At 41.1% G+C, this 21,116-nt stretch overlaps 1 protein-coding gene across 3 annotated transcripts in view; it reads right to left on the bottom strand.

The window, feature by feature from the left end:
* The window catches only part of sema4e (semaphorin 4e), a 68,991-nt gene that overhangs the window by 19,443 nt on the left and 28,432 nt on the right, over positions 1-21,116 (bottom strand). The window lies entirely within an intron of this gene.

The following is a 21,116-nucleotide window of genomic DNA, read 5'->3' as shown; positions in this document are numbered from 1 at the left end:
TACTGACGGGTATATAAGACCAGTTAGATCCTGTCATCACTTGCATTAGCAGCTATTAACAAACGTTCTCTCACCACTCTATTTTTCTTTTTCTTCAAATTAATAAGACAAAAGAAATCCCGTTCACCATATTATACATTATAAATTTTTCTTTGTTCAATAACAACATATTTTAATAGTGCATCCTGATGCAATCTCTTCTCTTAGATAAGCGACGCACACGCATCCGGCCGTGTATTGATGATGTAAAAGAAAACGTGATTCATCAGACCAGGCTACCTTCTTCCACTGCTCCATGGTCCTGTTCCGAAGGTGCGTTCAGCAGTGAAGAGGGGTCAGCATGAACACTCTGACCTGTCTGCAGCTTCGCAGCCCCATACTCAGCGAGCTGAGATGCACGGTGTCTTCTGACACATTTCTGTCACAGCCAGCATTAACTTTTTCAGCAATTTGTGCTACAGTAGATCTTCTGTGGGATCGGACCAGACGGGCCAGCCTTCGCTCCCCACGCACATCAATGAGCCTTGGGTGCCCATGACCCTGTTGCCGGTTCACTGGTGGTTCTTCCTTGCACTTTAAGTAGGTACTAACCACTGCATACTGGGAACACCCCACAAGACCTGCTGTTTTGGAGCAATTATGTCATAGTACTTTCAGGATACTGAAAGTTTTTAAAAAATATATATTTAATTAGGGCGCATGATGGCTTAGTGCTTAGCACATTTGCCTCATACCTCCCAGGTCCGGGGTTCGAGTCCTGCCGCGGCCCTGTGTGTGCGGAGTTAGCATGTTTTCCCTGTGCTGCAGAGGTTTCCTCCGGGTACTCCGGTTTCCTCCCCAGTCCAAAGGCATGCATGGTAGGCGTGTCTAAAGTGTCCGTAGTGTATGAATGGGTGTGTGAGTGATTGTGCCCCGCAATGGACTGGCACCCTGTCCAGGGTGTTCCCCGCCTTCTGCCTGATGCTTCCTGGGATAGGCTCCAGGTTCCCCGTGACCCTGAAAAGGAGTAAGCGGTAGAAGATGGATGGATGGATATTTAATTAGAAACTTAATACATAATAAAAAATATGTCCAGTGCTATTTTCCTGCAGGAAATCCCCATCATTTAGGAAATGTGTTTCAACGTGTTTAGTGAATGTCATCATAAATATATTATTCGCTCTGACAGCCTTAAATAAACGTATATACATTCACACATATGCAATAAAGCTGATTGTGTAAGGTGTGCGTGTGTTCTTGTATGGCACGCTCAATGTTTTATTTCTTGAGCTTCTCATAAATCTTCTCATTGTGTGTTTGAAACGGCATTGTATTATTCACAATCAGTACGTTTACATGGACAACAATAATCTGATATTAACCCGATTAAGACAATACTCTGATTAAGAAACTAGCACATAAACAGCAATTTTTAATTACCTTAATCTGATTAAAGTCATATTCGAAGTAAACACAAATGGAATTAAGACATGTGGAGTACTGTTTTAGTCACATTATCGACGTGTATTACAGACATGTAAACACCTTAATCACATTATTAACGTTGTATGAGTTTTTTCACCACATTGTGCAACAGGACACGTTCACACACGACAGTGCTCAACGTTTTACGGCAAACAAGAGAGCACGGCTGCATCCGAAACCACATACTTACCTGCTATAGGCCTACAGTAGGTGAAATACATGTATCTCGGCTACTATATAGTAGGTAAGTACGCGGTTTGGGACCCAGTCGACGGTGTCAAGCAGTGATCTATTGCACGTACAGCATGACAAATAATTAACCGCATTTGAAGCGTTCTTAAAAATTTTAAATAAAAACACCCAAAACTGTATACGGTACCATAACGAAGACGAACTGTATGTTGATACGTGAAATTCTGGAGGGACGTCGGACGGTGTGGCGCGGGGACGTAATGACGTGTGCTGTTAATCGATCTATGTTCTATAACATGTCAAACGGGAACATGAAAGGACTAAAAGCGACTCATGTAAACACCTTAATCACAATATTGTCTTATTCAGAATAAGGTCAATAATTAGATTACTGCTGTCCATGAAAACGTACTGACTGTCGAATTCTTGATTCCGATTGGTTCAGAATACCTGTTAATTTTTTTCTGTAACAGCAGCTCTGACAATAGTTGTGCCAGTATATTAATGCGATAAATGCGTCCTAACATGCTATAAATTTTATAGTAAGAGACTAATAATAAAATCTATTAAAATGTGTTGTTACTGAACAAAGAAAAATCTATAACGTATAATATGGTGAACGGGATTTCTTTTGTCTTATTAATTTGAAGAAAAAAAAAATAGAGTGGTGAGAGAACATTTGTTAATAGCTGCTAATGCAAGTGATGACAGGATCTAACTGGTCTTGTGGACGTTCCACAACATTAAACGCAACCATGAATGGTTGGGGAAAAAATGATGATGCATCGTGAATGAATAAATTATAAAAGTGTAATTGTTGGCTAATTGCTTTGGCGTAAAAGAAATAAAACACTTTAGGACAAGCTGTTACTGGGAAATATTCAACTTCGGTGTGTAAATATAAAGACCCTGACCTTGCTCAAAACACACACACAAACACACACACACACACACAAGCACGCACACACTGCAGAAAAATGGTATACATGAAACTTAGACACTGATTCTCTGAGAGTAAAATGCTGAGGTGAGCTGAGGTCTTGTACCTTTCGGGGACAGTGAGGGTCCTCTGGAGAAAGTGCCAATGGGTGCACAGTGTAGCATTCGCTCTCCGTTCTCATCGTTGGATGAAATGTATGCTTGACAAGGAATGATGAATTTTCAGCATACAAATCAAGAAAGGCAGAGCAAAGCCATAGAAATCAGTAACCAAGAAATGATTCACTAAATGTGCATGTGTGTTGCATTAATACGATTCTCATTAGGATTCTTCTCCAGCATGGTCATGTTTGTTCATGTTTGCGACTTGGCATACTGATGTTCTCTTGATAAGATGCAGTGTGTGTGTGTGTGTGTGTGTGTGTGTGTGTGTGTGTGTGTGTGTGTGTGTGTGCCAGATACACTGATATTCTCTTCATAAGGCTCCTCCAGTAGAAAAGGCTGAAGTGTCCCAGCTGTTTTTTCAACTAGTGCGTTAATGACATCATAAAGGGTAGGACACGGGATCTGCCGAGACACACACACACACACACACACACACACACACACACACACACACACACACACACACATACACACACACAGTGATGCATCTACCTTCCCTCCAGGCTCAACATCACACTTACTTTATTATCTTATCTAGCTGTTTATACATCCCTACATACCGGGTTTTCCACGTCGATGATGTAACCTCCCTGAGAGTTCTGGGTAACCCGATAGTGTCTGAACACCGAGCTGTGAAGCGTTCAAAAAGCAGAAAGCAGCAGAGTGTGACGGAGAATGTAACTGAATCAGGGAAAGTAAAATAAATAAATAAATAAATAAATAAAACCATGAGAGAGATCCTGAAGTGGTAAAGGAGATGCTACGAGGGAAAGTCTGGGAGTAAAAATAGAAATGGCGTCTACAATACTGTATAGAGAGAGGCGGATAGGGAGAGAAGTGTTTTAATGCCGTATCATACCCATTAAGGTCTTGTCGTGTGGTTACTGCAAGTGACGTGCCGTCTCTGCCCGGTCTTAGCAACATGTTCCCACAGTCTGGGTGATGCTCTAACAGAACCTCGGCTTCTGTACGAGAGACAGGCCTGAAACAACTGATCCAGACAGAAAACACACACACTCAATTAATACATAAGTTAAATAGATTGGCTGACAAGTGAATATGATAATCTAATAAGTAATAAAACATGCAGTTATAGGAAAATAATCAACAAACGTTGATGCTGTTTCCACCTCAATGTGGATGATTTTCCTATAGCAGCACATCCTAAAGTGTTTTATGCTGCTTATACTTACACTGGAGACTAGTGGAGACTAATAAATGCAAAATAAACTTCTTTTTGCTGAAATCTTCACCTTCATACGATCATTTTCCTTTCTCAAATACCAACATTAACAGCACATTAATATAAACCTGTGATTTGCCTTATAGCTGGCAATACTGTCAGAGCTGCTGTTCGAAAACCTTCCGACCAATCAGAATCGAGAATTCGACAGCATTTTGGTATAAGCAAAAATACACAAAAACAGTCCTATTTGACTATTGGAACTAACTATTGGAACGGCAAGGCCAATTTATTGTTTTTGTTAAATACTGAAGACCTTTGGGTTTGAGATCAAAAGATGAATATGAGAAGAGAGTGGTGGCATGGGGACTTCTACAGTAGCTGCTAGTGGAACTGAATTATAAGATTTTTTTTAATGACATATGGCACACGAGCACCAAAAGTCATGAATAGCATGTGATATCTAATGAAACTGCTCAGAGCTAATCAAAAAGCCTCAATGCCTTCCCAGGACAAAAACAGGATTGTTCTTCACTGGCTAAGTCAATCAGCTGACTGGAATGCAACCGAGGATACTGATGATCTCACTCCAAGTAAGACTGAAAGCCCGCAAAAACAAGCAGGAACTTGAATTTTTAAAAAAATCACCACAACATAAGACTTCCATATTCCAGGTCATGATCCTAAAATAATGGCCAGTTATTTTGTATGCATCACCCAATACTGACATTTTGCCTTTTAATTGTTAACATCAAAAAGTGCGATACAAAACAGAGCCAATAAATGTACTCACCAATAGTACGGTATGGTGCAGGAGATAACCCAAAGTAACCACAAGTCAAAATAAGACCACTTAATGCTTTAAACAACTTTTTATTCATCCATCAATTGTCCGTACTGCTTATCCTACACAGGGTCACAGGGGAGCCTGGGATCCCAGGGAACTCAGGGAAGGCAGGGGATACCCTGGATGGGGTGCCAACTCATCGCAGGGCACAATCATACACATTCATACACTACAGACAATTTGTAAATGCCAATCAGCCTCCAATACATGTCTTTGGACCAGGGGAGGAAACTGGAGTACCTGGAGGAAACCCCCAAAACACGGGGAGAACATTCAAACTCCATGCACACAGTTCGGAGGCAGGAATCGAACCCCCAACCCTGGAGGTACAAGGCAAATGTGCTAACCTCCATAACCTCCCCATAAACAAATAAATATTATCCAATCATGAATGTGATTATGTTGATCTGCTATATGAAATTTCTGTAAATAGCATCGGAACCCCACCTTTTAGCCTTCTTTCGGCAAAGCTTGTTTTACATACTGTTGAACATAGCTAGAACCTCCTATTACATTTCAAGAAACAAAACATTTTTTCATGCACTGTGGGAATTCCCTCTTCCCGTTTTTGGACCCCGTCCGAATTCCCTCTTCCCGTTTTTGGACCCCGTCCGAGTTCCCTCTTCCCCGTTTTTGGACCCCGTTCGAGTGCCCCCTTCGAGTGTTCACGATCTCGCCAGCAGAGGGCGCTGTGGCGATGACGTGCACAAGTGGCTGGAGAGCACGTGCATGTGCTTGAAGTACGCATGGACGCTAAGACTGTCTTTACAATGGACATGTGCACTTATTTTGGTTTCTGTTCTGTCCCCGCCCTGCTCAATTATTGGTGGCGGTGCCAGGGTGTGCTTTGAAATGGTACCAGCTGTCAGCAATTAAGGTAATTGTGACTGGTTATTTAAACCCCTCGCATTGATACACACGTCGGGCGGTTTATTTATTTTTATTTTTTATTTTATTTATTTATTATTATTATTTTTTTTTTTTAAAAGCGTAGAGTAATGACAGTGTGAAGGAAAGATGGAATGTGTCATGGTGCCAGGCAGTAATGTATCCATGCTCTGTCTAGTTTCCTGTTCCTAGTTTCATGCTCTAGTTAAAAGAGAGTCCATGCCATCGTTAGAGTGTCCATGCCTTAGTTCAATGAGTGTTTATGCCTTAAGTGTAAGTAAAGACTTTACTCCTGTGCTTACTTCCTGTTTTGAGTCCTGTTTTGTAACATCAGGAGTTGGGAATTAAGTTTTGGCCTCCTGGGTTACAAATGCAACCATATTAATTAACTACAAACAACTAGACTAATCACTAATACATAAATATTGCTGTTTAATTATGACCAGTTTGGATTGGTTTGTATTAAAATTGCAATCAATAAAAATGTGCTGTTTTGCTGATGGCTCATCTGCTTGGTCTCTAATGCTGCACTTACTGACTGAAAGCTTAAAGAAAAGGGAAAAAAAGGGAGACAGTTAGGGAATCACAACTGTTGGTTTGATTAGAGCAAGCAGCATTTGACAAAATTACTGACCAAATAAAAGGATAGCTTACAAACACTCCACTCCTAGCATCCTCTCCGATAGGAAATCGGGTTCCTCCAATAATGTGTAGTCAACGTACACAGCCTGCTTTTAAGGGATGGCTTAATTTATGCATGTGCTCTTTCAGATCCCTGGAAACAGCAGAGGATGTAGCACGACGGCACCTCTCATACAACTGCAAAAACAATAAAGTATAGACAGATGCTGTCAAACTGATTTGCAGCCAGGGACACATTCTGAGGCAAATACGTGCATCGTAATTATTTTTATTAACGCTATTAATGGTGTTTTTTTTTTTTTTAATAACTTTTTACTAAGTACAGAGAGGCCAAGCCAGTTACCAGTGGTACAATGTACTTAAATATATGCTTCTCCTAGTTTTATTAAAATTGCTTTATTAACATTGTTTCTATTTGTGTTGAGCGTTTAGCTATATATGAAACCTGTTAAAGTCAAATGAAATTCAAATTAGGCTTAAAATTATAGTAGCTAAATATACAGTGTATATATAACAAGTTTCTTAGTCATTAATAGTTATCTCCACTAGGTTTTTGCTCACAGACCTCATGTTTAGTGACAAATGAAGGAAAGTCAGAAGTCTTTTAGCAGTTGGAGTCACTGCAAATCAATTCAGCATTATTCTGACAGATCACTTTTATCCAATGAGGAGACATTAATAATCTGACGCATGAGGGCTCACTGAATTAGTACGAAAATGATGTAAATCATATGGAATGGCCTTCAAAATCACCATATCTTAACCCATTTAAACACCGACACCAATCACCAACAATAAAACACCTACCAAAAAACTCATCTAATACTCTCACTTTCTTAAACTGCTCTATCTTCGCTCTATCTATCTATTCCTTAGTTTCTTAGAGCAGTGGTTTTCAAAGTGGGGGCCGCCAGGGGGCGCCCGGGGGTCCTCAACAGTTTGGTGTGCAAAATAAATTGTCCAGTCTCAGACAACCACACACACACGCACGCACACACTCAATTCCTAATGTAATGTAATGTAAAGATGTGAGATGTAATTATTAATAATAAAAAAGGGGGATATATTCAGAAGTCTTTATTTTTAATGTGTTTTAAAGACATCTTGCAAAAGGGAGGCCTCGGTCAAATGTTAATGCCATTTGGGGTCCTTGCCCTGGAAAAGTTTGGGAACCCCTGTCTTAGAGGAGCCCTTCTCTGCTTTTTGCCTCCTTAGGATGAGATCTGGCTGTAATGTTTATGAGTATCACCACCTTCTTTATCCTTAGTGCTCTGTTTCTTCCTGCCATGATGCTGGATCGATACAGAATACACTGAAAAATAGTAATACTAATGGGTCTGCTTAGCTATCATGAGCATATAGATAACAGTACCTTTTCTGGTGGTAAAGGGTTTGGCTGGTTTCTTGGGGACTCTGATTCACCTCCGGTCATGTGCTTTTAAAAGAAAACTGCACAAGAGAAAGGACTCCTAGCTTCAGTATATTTTCCCTAAATGAATCACCTAATCTGTACCTATAATTAAATATAAAAAAAAATCTAAACAATGTGCATTATAGCTAAGACCTACATGAACAGTTTATATTTGGTTTTGTGGCTTTAAATCATTCCTATCAAATTCTATTGAACTTTATATTATGTTATATTTTGTGTATGAGCCCATTTGGTAGTGAAATTCATGTCAAAATTTACATATGATTTTATGGTTTATTTTAATAAATATAAACATTTTAAAAGATATGCATTATAGCTAACACCTAGTGGAACACATTACAGTTGGTTCTGTGACTGTAAGTCATTCCCTTCAAATGCTGTTGAGCTTTAAATTATGGTATATTTTGTGTATGAGTCCATACAGTATAAAAACATCACAATGTTTAGATATGATTTGACAGTTTATTTTAATAAATAACAAAAATCTAAAAGGTGTGCTTTACAGCTGATACGTAGATGAACACTTTACAGTTGGTTTTGTGACTGTTAGCCATTCCCTCCAAATGCTATAGAAGTTAGAACGTGTATAACAATGTCGTGTGTAACTTTAGAAATGGTCCTTTAATTTATGCATATCTGCGAATATCAAACATCCAACATCAAGCCAACTTTATACCAGTACAAATTTTGTCCGTTGAGCCTTTATGTGCACGTGCCCGGTGTAAAACTAAAAATTACATAAATAAAAACAGTACAAATTTAGTTTTACTCTTCAAGTAAAATGAGCAAATATATGTTAATACATATTATATTTAATATATATAAAATATGTAACATATTTAAATGCAAACTGTAAAAAGTAGACATTCTTCTTCTTCTTCTTCTTCTTCTTCTTCTTATTATTATTATTATTATTATTATTATTATTATCATCATCAAATGAACAACTAAACAATTTTTTTTTTTTAAAGCAAGGCATATGTAGATTTGATGCATAGTAACTGATCAAGAAGCCCGTGGTATCCTAATCAGCATGTGGTATCCTAATCTTTGCCTGCTTGAATTGACTCAGAAATTTGAAAACAAAAACAAAACAACAACAACAACAACAACAATAACAGAATAGTACTTCTCATAGACAATTTTTTTTTACTGAATGAAGACTACAAACTATATTCCTGCATTTATTTATTTATTTATATCATAGAATTTTTATTGGAAAATCACATTTTACATATTATAACACCCCATCCAACAACCCCAACAAAATAATCACAGCCAAAACCAAAAGAAAGAGGGAAACAAAAAACAACAACAAACAAAGAAATAAATAAAGAGAGTGAAATTAAAGGCAAGATGATTAGTATTTACCGTCTACCTTTCCTCAGTCCACTTCCAGGGTGCGTACGTCATTGAAGTAGGTAATAAATTGTTGCCATTTTCCCAAAAATGATTCACCCCTGCCTCTGATGTTATACTTGATTTTTTCAACTTTAAAAAAGAACATTAAATCTTTAAGCCAGAATGATATAGAGGGGGTTGTGGAGAAGTCCAAGACAGCTAGCTTGTTTATGATTCAGAGGGTGATGTTGAGATGGAACACCAAAGATGGCAATTAAAGGGCAGACATCCAATTTGATTTTAAGAACGTCGGACATAGTTTTGAAGAAAGAGTTCCAGAAGTTCTGCAGTGTGGGACAGAGTGAAAACATATGACTGAGGTTACAGGGCGAAAGTTTGCATTTTTCACACACGTCAGGAACATTGGGATATATTTTAGATAGTTTACTCATAGAGAGGTGAGCTCTATGGACCACTTTAAATTGTATGAAACTAAGTTTAGCACAAGAAGTGGTGGTATGTATATTATCTAACGCTCTGCCCCAATAAACATCCTCAAGCTCCAGGCCCAATTCCTCTTCCCAAGAACTAAGGGTTTTGATATTGTAAGAATTGTCCTGTGACCAGGTCATTGCATATATCCATGAAATAATGCCACCCTTATGAGGATTCAGCTTGAACACTTCTTCCCATGCAGACTTTGTAGGTAAGGAGGGAAAACCAGCGAATAGGGAGGAGACACAGTGCCTAATTTGAAACAAACGGAATAGGTGAGACGGAGGCAGGCTGAAGGACGAGGATAATTCAGAAAAGTTTGCAAACACATTATTAATCAAAAGATCCTCAAAGCATTTCAGTCCCTTCTTTTCCCAAAAAGAGAATGTGGAATCTATAAAGGGAAAGAGGTGGTTATTACATATAGGTGCCATAGATGACGGCGAAACTGATAGAAAATTTTTAGAGAGGTACATACTATTGGATTATCCATGTATTGTGAAAGTGGTATAGGAAGGGAGGAGAACACCATAGCAGGGAGGGAGGTTGAAATACAAGACTTTGCTTCTAAGTGGCACCATGGAAGAGAGGGGGCCTGCACCCAGAGCACCAGTTTCTGAGTATTAGCCGCCCAATAATAATACATGAAATTGGGCAATGAGAGGCCACCACTTAGTCGACTCTTTTGAAGTGGAAATTTGGAAACCGTGGGAGTTTTTCCTGACCATATAAAAGAGGAGATTAATTGGTCTATATTCTTGAAGAAAGATTTGTGTAAAAACAAAGGAATGGACTGAAAAAGGTAGAGGAATTTTGGAAGAATGCTCATTTTTACCGTGTTTATTCTACCAAGAGGGGATAATGGTAGAGCTGCCCATCTTTGAAAGGCTGACTTCATGTATGAAATTAAGGGTGTAAAATTCGCCACCGTTAATGCAGAATAGGAACGGGTGACATTAACTCTGAGATATTTGAAGTTTGAATCCTCCAAATGAAAAGGTATTTCAGTTGGTTTTATTTTTTGGCCAGATTGGTTTATGGGTAAGCATTCACTCTTTTGTAGGTTCAGTTTATACCCGGAAAATTTCCCAAAGTCATTTAATATGCATATCATCCCTGGAATAGATTGGATCTGTAACATAAAGTGGTAAGTCGTCAGCATATAGGGCTAGTTTATGTTCAATTTCCTTGCTGATTATACCCTGAAATACAGGAAGAGTTCTAAGCGTCATCGAGAGAGGCTCAATTGCTTTGGCAAAAATTAAGGGAGACAGAGGACATCCCTGGCGTCTATCCTGTGACAAAGTAAAATAGTCAAATTTAGCATCGTTGGTATATATGGAAGCTTGCGGTTCCTCATTTAATAAACGGATCCATGATATCAGTTCATCCCCAAAGCCGAACCTCTTTAGCACCATAAAAAGATATTCCCATTCTATCCTAACAAACGCCTTTTCTGCGTCCAAAGAAATGACCACTTCAGAGGAGTTGCTGTTTTTTTTAAAATATAAAATACTAAGAAGAGAACGAATATTAGAAAAGGAATGCCGTCCTTTTATAAATCTGGTTTGCTCCTCTGAAATAATGCTAGGGAGAATCCCCTCTAAACGAGAGGCCAAAAGTTTGGCTAAAATCTTGCCATCAACATTGAAGAGGCTAACAGGTCTGTACGAATTACATAATGTTGGGTCCTTGCTATCTTTAAGCAATAGAGTTATAGATGCTTGTCTCAATGTTTCTGTCAGCGTACCTAGTTCTAAGGATTCCTTAAATATAGCCATAAGTAAGGGGGCCAATGTAACATGAAATTTCTTATAAAATTTGGAAGGAAACCCGGCCGGACCAGGTGATTTCTTAGATTGCAATGACTTGATTGAGTTAATGATCTCATCTTAGGTGATGGGGCTGTCAAGTTCAGATGCCAATAGAGGGTCAACTCTGGGAAAATCAATATTTCTAAGAAAATGGTTCATGTTACCTGAATTGTCAGGAGATCCAGCTGTGTATAAAGATGAGTAAAAACTTTAAAAAGTTGAATTAATTTCTACAGAATCCAAGGTTAATGCACCACTGGACTGCATAATCTGAGTAATAGAGCACGAAGCCGCTCGGCTATGCAGTTGGTGAGCCAACGACCGACCGACCTTATCCCCATATTCATAATAATTGCCACACGTATGTAACAAAAGCCTCTCCACCTCACCTGTCGATAACAAATCAAACTCCGCCTGCAAATTAAGCCGTTGTTTATGCAGCTCAGGGGTCGGGTTGAGAGCATATTGGTCGTCAATAGCTCGAATATTATCAGATATCTCTTTTTTCTTATCCTTACATTTCTTATTGGCATGAGCAGTATAAGAGATTATCTGTCCCCTTAAGAAGGCCTTTAGAGTTTCCCAAAGTAAAGAGTAAGAGACTTTATCGGTTTGATTAGTAAGAAGAAAATCATCTATCGAAGTAGAAATATACTTGCAAAACGCTGAATTGGATAAAAGTAGAGAATTAAGCCTCCATGTTGGACGAAAGGCACGATGTGAAGGTAGAAGAATGTCAAGACTTAAAGGAACGTAGTCTGAAATAACAATTGCTAGATATTCAGAGTTTACAACCCAAGAAATTACAGAGTTATTAATAAAAAAGTAATCAGTGAGAGACAAAGATTTATGTACATGAGAAAAAAAGAATATTTTCTCACTGTGGGGTTAAAATAACTCCACAGATCAATGTAACCACTCTGAACCATAAACTCAGAGAATACCTTTCCATTGCAGAGGAAGCCTTTGTAACCGTGCGAGATTTGTCCAAAACTGGGTCAATAACACAGTTTAAATCTCCCCTAAATATCAAGAGATGCGTATTTAAAGCAGGAATTTTTGACAACAAATTCTGAGCAAAAGGAGCGTTATCAAAATTCGGGGCATACACATTTACCAAAACTACTGCCGTTTATAAAATTTTCCCTTCCCCAATCACATATCTACCATTTACATCAGAAATAACTTTATCAAAAGAAAAGGGCACAGTCTTACTTATCAGAATAGAAACTCCCCTGGACCTGGAATCAAAATTGGAGTGAAACATATGTGATGTCCAGCGAGCTTGGAGTCTGAGTTGATCCCTGAGACGGAGATGGGTTTCCTGAAGGAATGCAACATCAGGTTTAAATGTAGTTGTAAATGTGTCAAAACTTTGGATCTTTTAATGGGACCATTCAGACCTTTCACATTCCAACTTAGGAATCTGATTGAGCTTCGGGTATTTTCCATGAATTTAGACTAATACAGAATGGAGTACAGAGAGGTTGATATCAATAGGAGAATAAATAGATAAATAAATAAAAATATAACAACAACACAACATCCCTCCCCGCCTCCCACCCCACCATACTCTGAACATCAGTTAACGTCTCTCCATTCCCAAACAATGGAGGCAGAACCCTACAACACTGGAACACCCGATACTTAACTCTGGAACTAAACCATACCTATTCTTGTTGTGTGAAGTCACTCCCGAGCATAAAAGGTACCACAATTACCATGTATCTCAGGCAACCTATAGATTTACATGGAAACTAATATAGTTGCCCACACCCAAGTAGTTTTACAGTCACATTACAGGTATTAATAAATTGGTTAACTGTTATGTAGACAGTTTAACATGAGGGATACCGTTCATTAAACCATAGTTGCACTTTTTGGGGGCAGTCGAATTGCAGCCTCTCATCACTGAGGTCTATTCGAAGGCGAGCAGGGTATCTGAGAGAAAACCACACATTTCTCTCACGCAAGCTGTTTCTCACCGCAGTGCAGGCCGCCCTCCTCTTAGCGACGCTGGAGTTGAAGTCAGGAAAGGTGAAGACCTTACGGCCCTGATGGAAAAGATGATTCCAATTACCGCGTCGAACAACTTTTTCTCTGTCGTGAAAGTAGTGAATCCGCACAATCATCACTCCGGGCCTTTGATTCTCTCACTCCTCTGAGGGCCAATACAGTGCGCGCTACCCAGCAATGGAGCGGTTGGAAAGATTTCTGATCTGAGGATCAGCGAATAAAGTGGTGCAGAGGTTTTCCAGGTCAAACGGTAGCTTGTCTCGGTGAAGATTTAGGTTTCCGTAGTCTTTCAGAAGACATAAGTCCTTTCTGGTTATAATTGTAAACCGAGTAATTGAAAAAGAATGCACCAAATGTCTTAGAAAAGATTCAGGTTGCCTGAAAAGCACAATTAAAAGATAAAATGCTCGGGAGCTCACTCCATGCGTGCCTTCTCAATCACATGCTCAGCCGGAAGTCATTCCTGCATTTAAAAGATATTATAGTATATAGCAGATTTTATTACAAAGTCTCTGACTAGTTATTTACGCGACCCGGTACTACCAGGACCCCAACGTAAACGCGAACAGACATGGGGACAAAGAAACATCGGCAGTCCAGGTCTCTGTCCCGCTCTAGTCATGAGTTATACCAGATGACTCAATGACTCAATAGTGCAGACCTGTTGACAGATGAACTTTACTCCACTCTGAGGTATCTCCTCCCATGTTCCTCTATCCACCTCATCAGCCATGTTTCTGGATAACAGGTCAACATCAATGTTATTCTCGCCAGGCCGATACTGAATATCAAAGTCATACGTGGCTAAAGCTGCCAGCCAGCGATGTCCTGTTGCGTTAAGCTTGGCTGTCGTTAGCACATACGTAAGTGGATTATTGTCTGTACGTACAGTAAATTTAGCTCCATATAGGTAATCGTGGAATTTAACCACGACCGCCCACTGTATTGCTAAAAATTCAAGTTGGTGAATTGGCTAGCGCTGTTCAGTGTCACTCACTTTTCTGCTGGCAAACGCCACCGGCCTTAGTCCTTCTAGGTGTTCTTGATAAAGTACAGCACCGAGCCCTTTTAAGCTTGCATCGGTGTGGAGAAAGTAAGGCTTGTTGGCATCTGCAAAAGCTAACATTGGCGCATTAGTGAGGCACTGGATGATCTGGTGAAACACGTCAGAACAAGCCTGGTCCCACCGGGAACCAAATGGTTCAGACTCTTTCAGATAGGTCTTTGTCTTCTCTTACCCTTTAGTGAGTTCTGTGAGGGGTCTGACAATAGCTGAATAGTTGGCTATAAACCTCCGATAATATCCACAGAATCCCAGGAAAGACCTCAAAGACTTCAGATCAGTGGGCTCAGGTCAGTGGGTGACATCCTCAACTTTTCCGGGATCTGTACCAATGCCCTCTGCCGATACTATATGCCCCACATATTTCACCTTGGGTTGGCAAAACTGGCATTTGCCCAGAGAGAGCTTTAGTCCTACCTCCTGCAGTCTGTCCAGCACCTTGAGAAGCCTCTCTTCATGTTCCTCCAATTACTTTCCAAAGACTATTAGGTCATCTAGGTAAACCAGTACGTGGAAAAGGTTCATGACACCCACTGCTTGCTCCATCAGTCATTGGAAAGTCGCAGGGGCTCCAGTGATGCCCTGCGCCATTCTTTCAAACTGATAAAACCCTAGAGGGCAGGTGAAGGCCGTTTTCTCCTTATCAGCTTCTGACATTGCAATCTGGTAATATTCACTTCGCAAGTCTAAGACTGAAAACCAATTGCTCCCTGACAAGCAGTCAAGCGCATCATCAATGCGGGGAGTGATATAATGATCTGGAACGGTTCGAATATTCAGTGTTCTGTGGTCTATGCACATTCTGACACTTCCATTCTTCTTTCTTGCTACAACTATTGGAGAGACATATGGGCTACGAGAATCCTTGATAATACCAGCTTTCAGAAAATCTTGTAAGTGTCTTCGTATATCTTCAATATCCACTGGCGCTAATCGCCGTGACCGCTCTCGGAAAGGTCTCGTGTCTGACAGTTGGATATGATGCTCTACACCCTTCGCTAGTCCCACATCCCACTCATGTAGAGAAAACACACTGGCTCGTTTTGACAGGTTTTGTCTGAGTCTAGTTTTCCACTGTTCGGGGATGGGTGAATCAAAGTTGATGCCATGGGGGTCAAACTCTAGTAAAGTCACATCTATTTTGGATGCAGGTTTTTGCTGGAAAGCTGGCATCACTGAATCTGCAGAGAACAGGTTATCCATTATTGTCCCAACTGGGAGGACTGTATCTCTCATTGACTCATTGTGCACTAACACAGTGAAGTGCTCTCCATTTGCTTCTGAACTAGGCACTACCATGGGTTGCAGCAGCACCCCAGCCGGCAGTGGGACCATTTGTGAAGCTTCCACCATCAGCACTTCTTTGTCCAAGGGCTTCTCTAACTCTACCCTACATACAGTACGGAGGTTACCACCAGCAGGGAAAGGCCAAAGGGCCAGGCCCCATTCACTTGATCCATCCTACTTCCTCTTCTCTCTCCCAGGCCACTGACGTCACCCTCTGGGCTGGGTCTTCAGCTCGGATACCTAAGGTTTGCGCAATATCCAGCCTGGCTGCCTCTTTACACAGTTTAGCCAACCGCTTGAAGAGACTGGCATTGGTGCCCAGGATAATCGGAATCTAGTCTGTAGTTCTATGGCCAGGACAGATAAGGGCGAGGACTGAGATGGACCCTTGGGCCCAGTAACACTGCCTGGAAACTCTATGTCTACTACTACATAGCCAAAATAGGGATAGCTAGTTTCACTTTGACCCCATATGGCCAGGCCAGGTACAGGATGGATCATGACATTTGACATATACTGCTTATACCAGCCCTCAAAGATGATCGTTACTTGTGAGGCACTATCCAACAAGGCACTACACTGTTAGCCATTCACTCTCAAGTGCACTACGTAGGATGGACCTATTAACCCTTGGGGAATGTCTTTACCTCCTACTGAAGTCACCTCATTTTTCTTGACTGAGCATACAGTACCAGTACTGTCATCTTCTTGGTTTCGTGACTGTCCCACTTTGGCTTCCTTGAGAAAGCAAATTAGTTTTTTAATGACTCTGTTCTGATTTTCTGCATTCTGACAAAATGTCAATTTTCACCACACATTGGTGTGTGATGAAAGCAGATGCGTTCTTCTGAGTCTCTAAAAGGCTTATATGACTTTTGGCTGTTTTGAGCAGGTTTTAATGGTTCTATCCTTAATGTATTGGTCAGCGTTCCAGCAGCATTGGCCCCTTTCGATGACATGTTCCACTGTAACCTTTTGACTTGTTTTTTTAAAGCTGCTACCTCTTTAGTTTCACGGCTTTCAGACACAGGCATTTTGGCTACTGGACTTGTCCCGTTATCGTCTGCCACTTCTTGACGGGGATTTGATGTCATTGAGGCGAACCTCGACTTCAGCACTTTAATCTCTGCTTTCAAACTCTGTAAGTCAGTCAGACGACTGTCCACATCTGGGTTAGCATGTACTCTATGTGCAGACAGATTAACCTTGACTCTAGTGGCGGCGAACTCCTCTTCAGCGAGAATCTCGGCCAGCAGCTCTAAAAACATTGGAGGATTCCGCTTTCTTTCCCTTTGTTTTAGCTGAACTAGCATCAGATCCAAATGTATGGCACCCCGAAGTACCTACTCTACTCTGGCTGTATCCACACAACTGGCAGGAACACCTCCTTTAATAACCACCTTTGTCAGAGACTGCTCTAATCGCCGCAGGAAGTCTGACAGTTTCTCATATTGGCCTTGCTGCAATAGCCTAAAATCAAAGTAGAGGTCTTCACCTGATTCAGCTGTTCCGAATGCACTCTCAATAGCATCCAAGCATTTATGAGGTGTAACGTTGGCATCAGCTGTCCGCACATCTTTTACTACAGCTAGAGCTGACCCTCTAAGGCTTTCCATAATCCTCTGTCACTTTTCTTTGGCAGAGCAGTCACTCTCTTCCACCATCAAGCGAGCCTGTTCGATCCAATGCTCCAACACTTCTTCCCCTGCAGGAACTGGTAAGGTGCCAGAGAACATCCTCAGGCAACGATAACTACTATTCTCTCCTGAAGGCTTCTCTATTTTGGACAATAGGTCACCAACAGCCCGAATGATGGACTCAGCAGCGCCACTAGATGTTGATGCTTCAAGCAGGACTTTCAATGGAGTCTGTGCATCTTCATCTAAAGTGGGAGCTTCCGTTGCCATGATGATAGGCCAAGCCTCATCAGTATGGGTGTGCATTACTTCATACGGGACCTTGGTTGGATCAAGCTTCTCTTTACATTCACACAGTTCTGTCCGTCGGTCAAGTGTTGTATTAAACCTCTAACTCACACTCGTCCCAAAGCCTTGATAGTTTCCAGAGTTTCTTCTATCTGAGCAGCTTCAAACTCTTTGGGGACAACTGCTAGCAATGTGTGGATTTGATCGGGAGACTCCCCTTTACACCACTCTCTAAGCTCTTTCACCAGCTCTAATTTCACTGATTGAAGATCCATGGTAATCTACTTTTGCCGATTAGTATTACGGAATTGTGGTTGGGAACTCAAAAAATATATATATCCCACCGGTGCCTCCAAATTATGTAGAGCTCCTTTGGTGTAATACCTTTACTTGGGGGAGCTACCCTGAGTTCTTCTCATTGACTAACTATCTATGATCTTAGGAAAAAGACTAACTTAAAGTGTAGACACTTATGCTTAACTTTTAAGTCAATAATCAAACCAACGTTTAAACCTTTAACCTTTTTTTTTTTTTACTAATGTAGACAACGTATTTAACATAAAGTTCAGTCATCAAACATTCTGCTCCAGTTTTACATTATATATAGTTCTCAGAATCCCTTAAGAATTTTTAAATGTCACAGATTAAACATCAGAAAATGTATGCCCAACACTCAAGAGATATAGGCTATACGCCCAGATTAACCAACAAAAGTCGACATTGCCCCATAAAACACACAAAATAATAGGTCCAAGTTCCCCGTTGCAGGCCTGAATGTAGCTGGCGTATGTAGAAGCCTCAAACAAAATGGCTGCTTCACCACGGGGGCAAGAACAAATAAATGGTACCTTGATCAAGAATGGGGTCACAGTCACGCAGGGTCCTTGCAAGATAAGAAGAAAAGGAGATTCACACACAGGTAGTCCTCCGCGAAGTCCACAGCTCCTTTCTCAGTGACAAACACAGTCTCTGCACCTCCAATCGTCTGTTCGCTAACTTATTAACAAAATCCATGTGTGCACTAGTATCCAAGTCTTAACAGCGAGCTCGTAACTATTATACTCTTTCCGCGGTAATATAACGTCTCTCCGAGGTTATACTCTCCACAGATAGCTTATTCCCTAAAGTCACATATAGTGCTCTGGTCGACCACTTAGCTTGCTGTGATGGTACTTGAAAGAAACAAAAAACTCGCAGCTAGCGAATTCACACTCCTTCCACACGCACGCGCTTCTCCCTCCTCTCTCTCTCTCTCTCTCTCTCTCTCACATTGTTTTTTCCCCCTCAACCTTCCGGTGACCTGTTACTCCCTCCTGACTGGACCATTAACACATAAACATAAACTTACACCTTTACATCCATTTTTTTCTGTACACACCTCACAAAATTATTACAGCATTAAACTCTTTATGACTGTAATTTTTCCCAAACAACTATTTAAGAACTTATTCTATGAATTAATCAGTTTAAATAATTACACTATTTTCCACCTTGCTACATGTATATTATTGTAAGCTTTTTCCTGTAGAAAGAGCAAACACTTGCAGAAAAGAGTTTTGTTACATAAGCATGAGACCCAGTTTTTAATCTTTTATCTTTAGATATTCCCATGTTGTCTGCTCTAACATCCCTGCTGAAAAAAAACAATAGAAGCCATCACAGAGATTCTAATGGATTCCACTACAAATACCATTACAAACCATCATCTAACCATTAAAACCATTACCATTATTCATCCTTAATGGTATCTATTAGACATAACATGCCACCAATAGAAGGCAACAAATGACCAGTAGAAACCCACAGGGCACATTACAGTTTCCATTCAAACCAATACAATTCCTATTATAACCATTCAAACCATTACACATTCTATGAATGTTTCTGTTGATGTTTTTATTCCAGCACAATAATAACTGAATTTACACAAATGAACCAGTTCAAAAGTTTACTCGCACTTGATTCTTAATACTGCGTGTCATCACCTGGATGATCCATGACAGTTTTTATGTTTTGTGATAGTTGTTCATGAGTCCCTTGTTCATCCTGAGCAGTTAAACTGCCCACTGTTCTTCAGAAAAATCCTCCAGGTCCTGCACATTCTTTACTATTCCAGCATCTTCTGTATATTTGACCCCTTTCCAACAGTGGCTATATGGTGTTGAGATCCATCTTTTCACACTGAGGACAACTGAGAGACTCGTACACAACTATTACAAAAGGTGCAAACATTCACTGATGCTCAAGAAGGTAACACGATACATTAAGAGCCAGGAGGATGTAAACTTTTGAACAGGATGATCAGTGTAAATTGTTTTACTCCTTTTATTGTTGTAATAATTACTTTCTTGAGCATCAGTGAGATATATATATATATATATATATATATATATATATATATATATATATATATATATATATATATACACACACACACACACACACACACACACACACACACACACACACACACACAGTATCTCGCAAAAGTGAAGTTTTCATGTGACAACACTGAAGAAATGACATTTTGCTACAGAGTAAAGTAGTGAGTGTACAGCTTGTGTAACAGTGTAAATTTGCTGTCCCCTCAAAATAACTCAACACACAGCCATTAATGTCTAAACCGCTGGCAGCAAAAGTGAGTACTGACCCGCCATTCCACCTTTTCTACAAGCGGGTGAAAATGCTAGAATCCTTTAGACATGCTAGAATCTGCACCTCCGGGGCTCCAGCCCGAGGTCAACTTGGCGACCTAGGAGCTCACGTCTGAGGTCAACCTGGCGACCTCAGAGCTCCAGCTTGAGACCTACAGGGAGGTCTCAGCTCCGGAGCTCCAGCACGAGGTCAACCTGGTGACCTCTGGAGCCCAGCCTGAGGTCAAACTGGCGACTTCTGGGCCCCCGCCTTGGCGACCACAGAGCTCTGGCTTGAGGTCTGTGGGGAGGTCTCAGCTCTGGAGCTCCAGCACGAGGTCAACCTGGTGACCTCTGGAGCCCAGCCTGAGGTCAAACTGGCGACCTCTGGGCCCCCGCCTTGGTGACCACAGAGCTCTGGCTTGAGGCCTGTGGGGAGGTCTCAGCTCTGGAGCTCCAGCCCGAGGTCAACTTGGCAACCTCGGACCTCCAGCCAGAGACCCACAGGGAGGTCTCAACCGCCGAGGAAGCTTTCCCGCTGTCCTGTCCCACCGAGGAAGCTGTCCCGCATTCCAGCCCTGTAGAGGATATCCCTCTGAGCTCCAGCCCCGCAGAGGACGTCCCTCCGAGCTCCAGCCCCGCAGAGGACGTCCGTCCCAGCTCCAGCCCCGCAGAGGACGTCGCCCCGAGCTCTAGCCCAGCGGTGGACGTCACCCTAAGCTCCAGCCCCATGGTGGACGTCGCCCAATGCCCCAGTCCCGCTGGGGCTGGTGTTCCGCCTGTCTGCTGC

This window comes from Ictalurus punctatus, chromosome 20 (assembly GCF_001660625.3).
Source record: "Ictalurus punctatus breed USDA103 chromosome 20, Coco_2.0, whole genome shotgun sequence".
Classification (NCBI taxonomy): Eukaryota; Metazoa; Chordata; class Actinopteri; order Siluriformes; family Ictaluridae; genus Ictalurus; species Ictalurus punctatus.
This window is presented reverse-complemented; position numbering and strand designations above follow the sequence as displayed.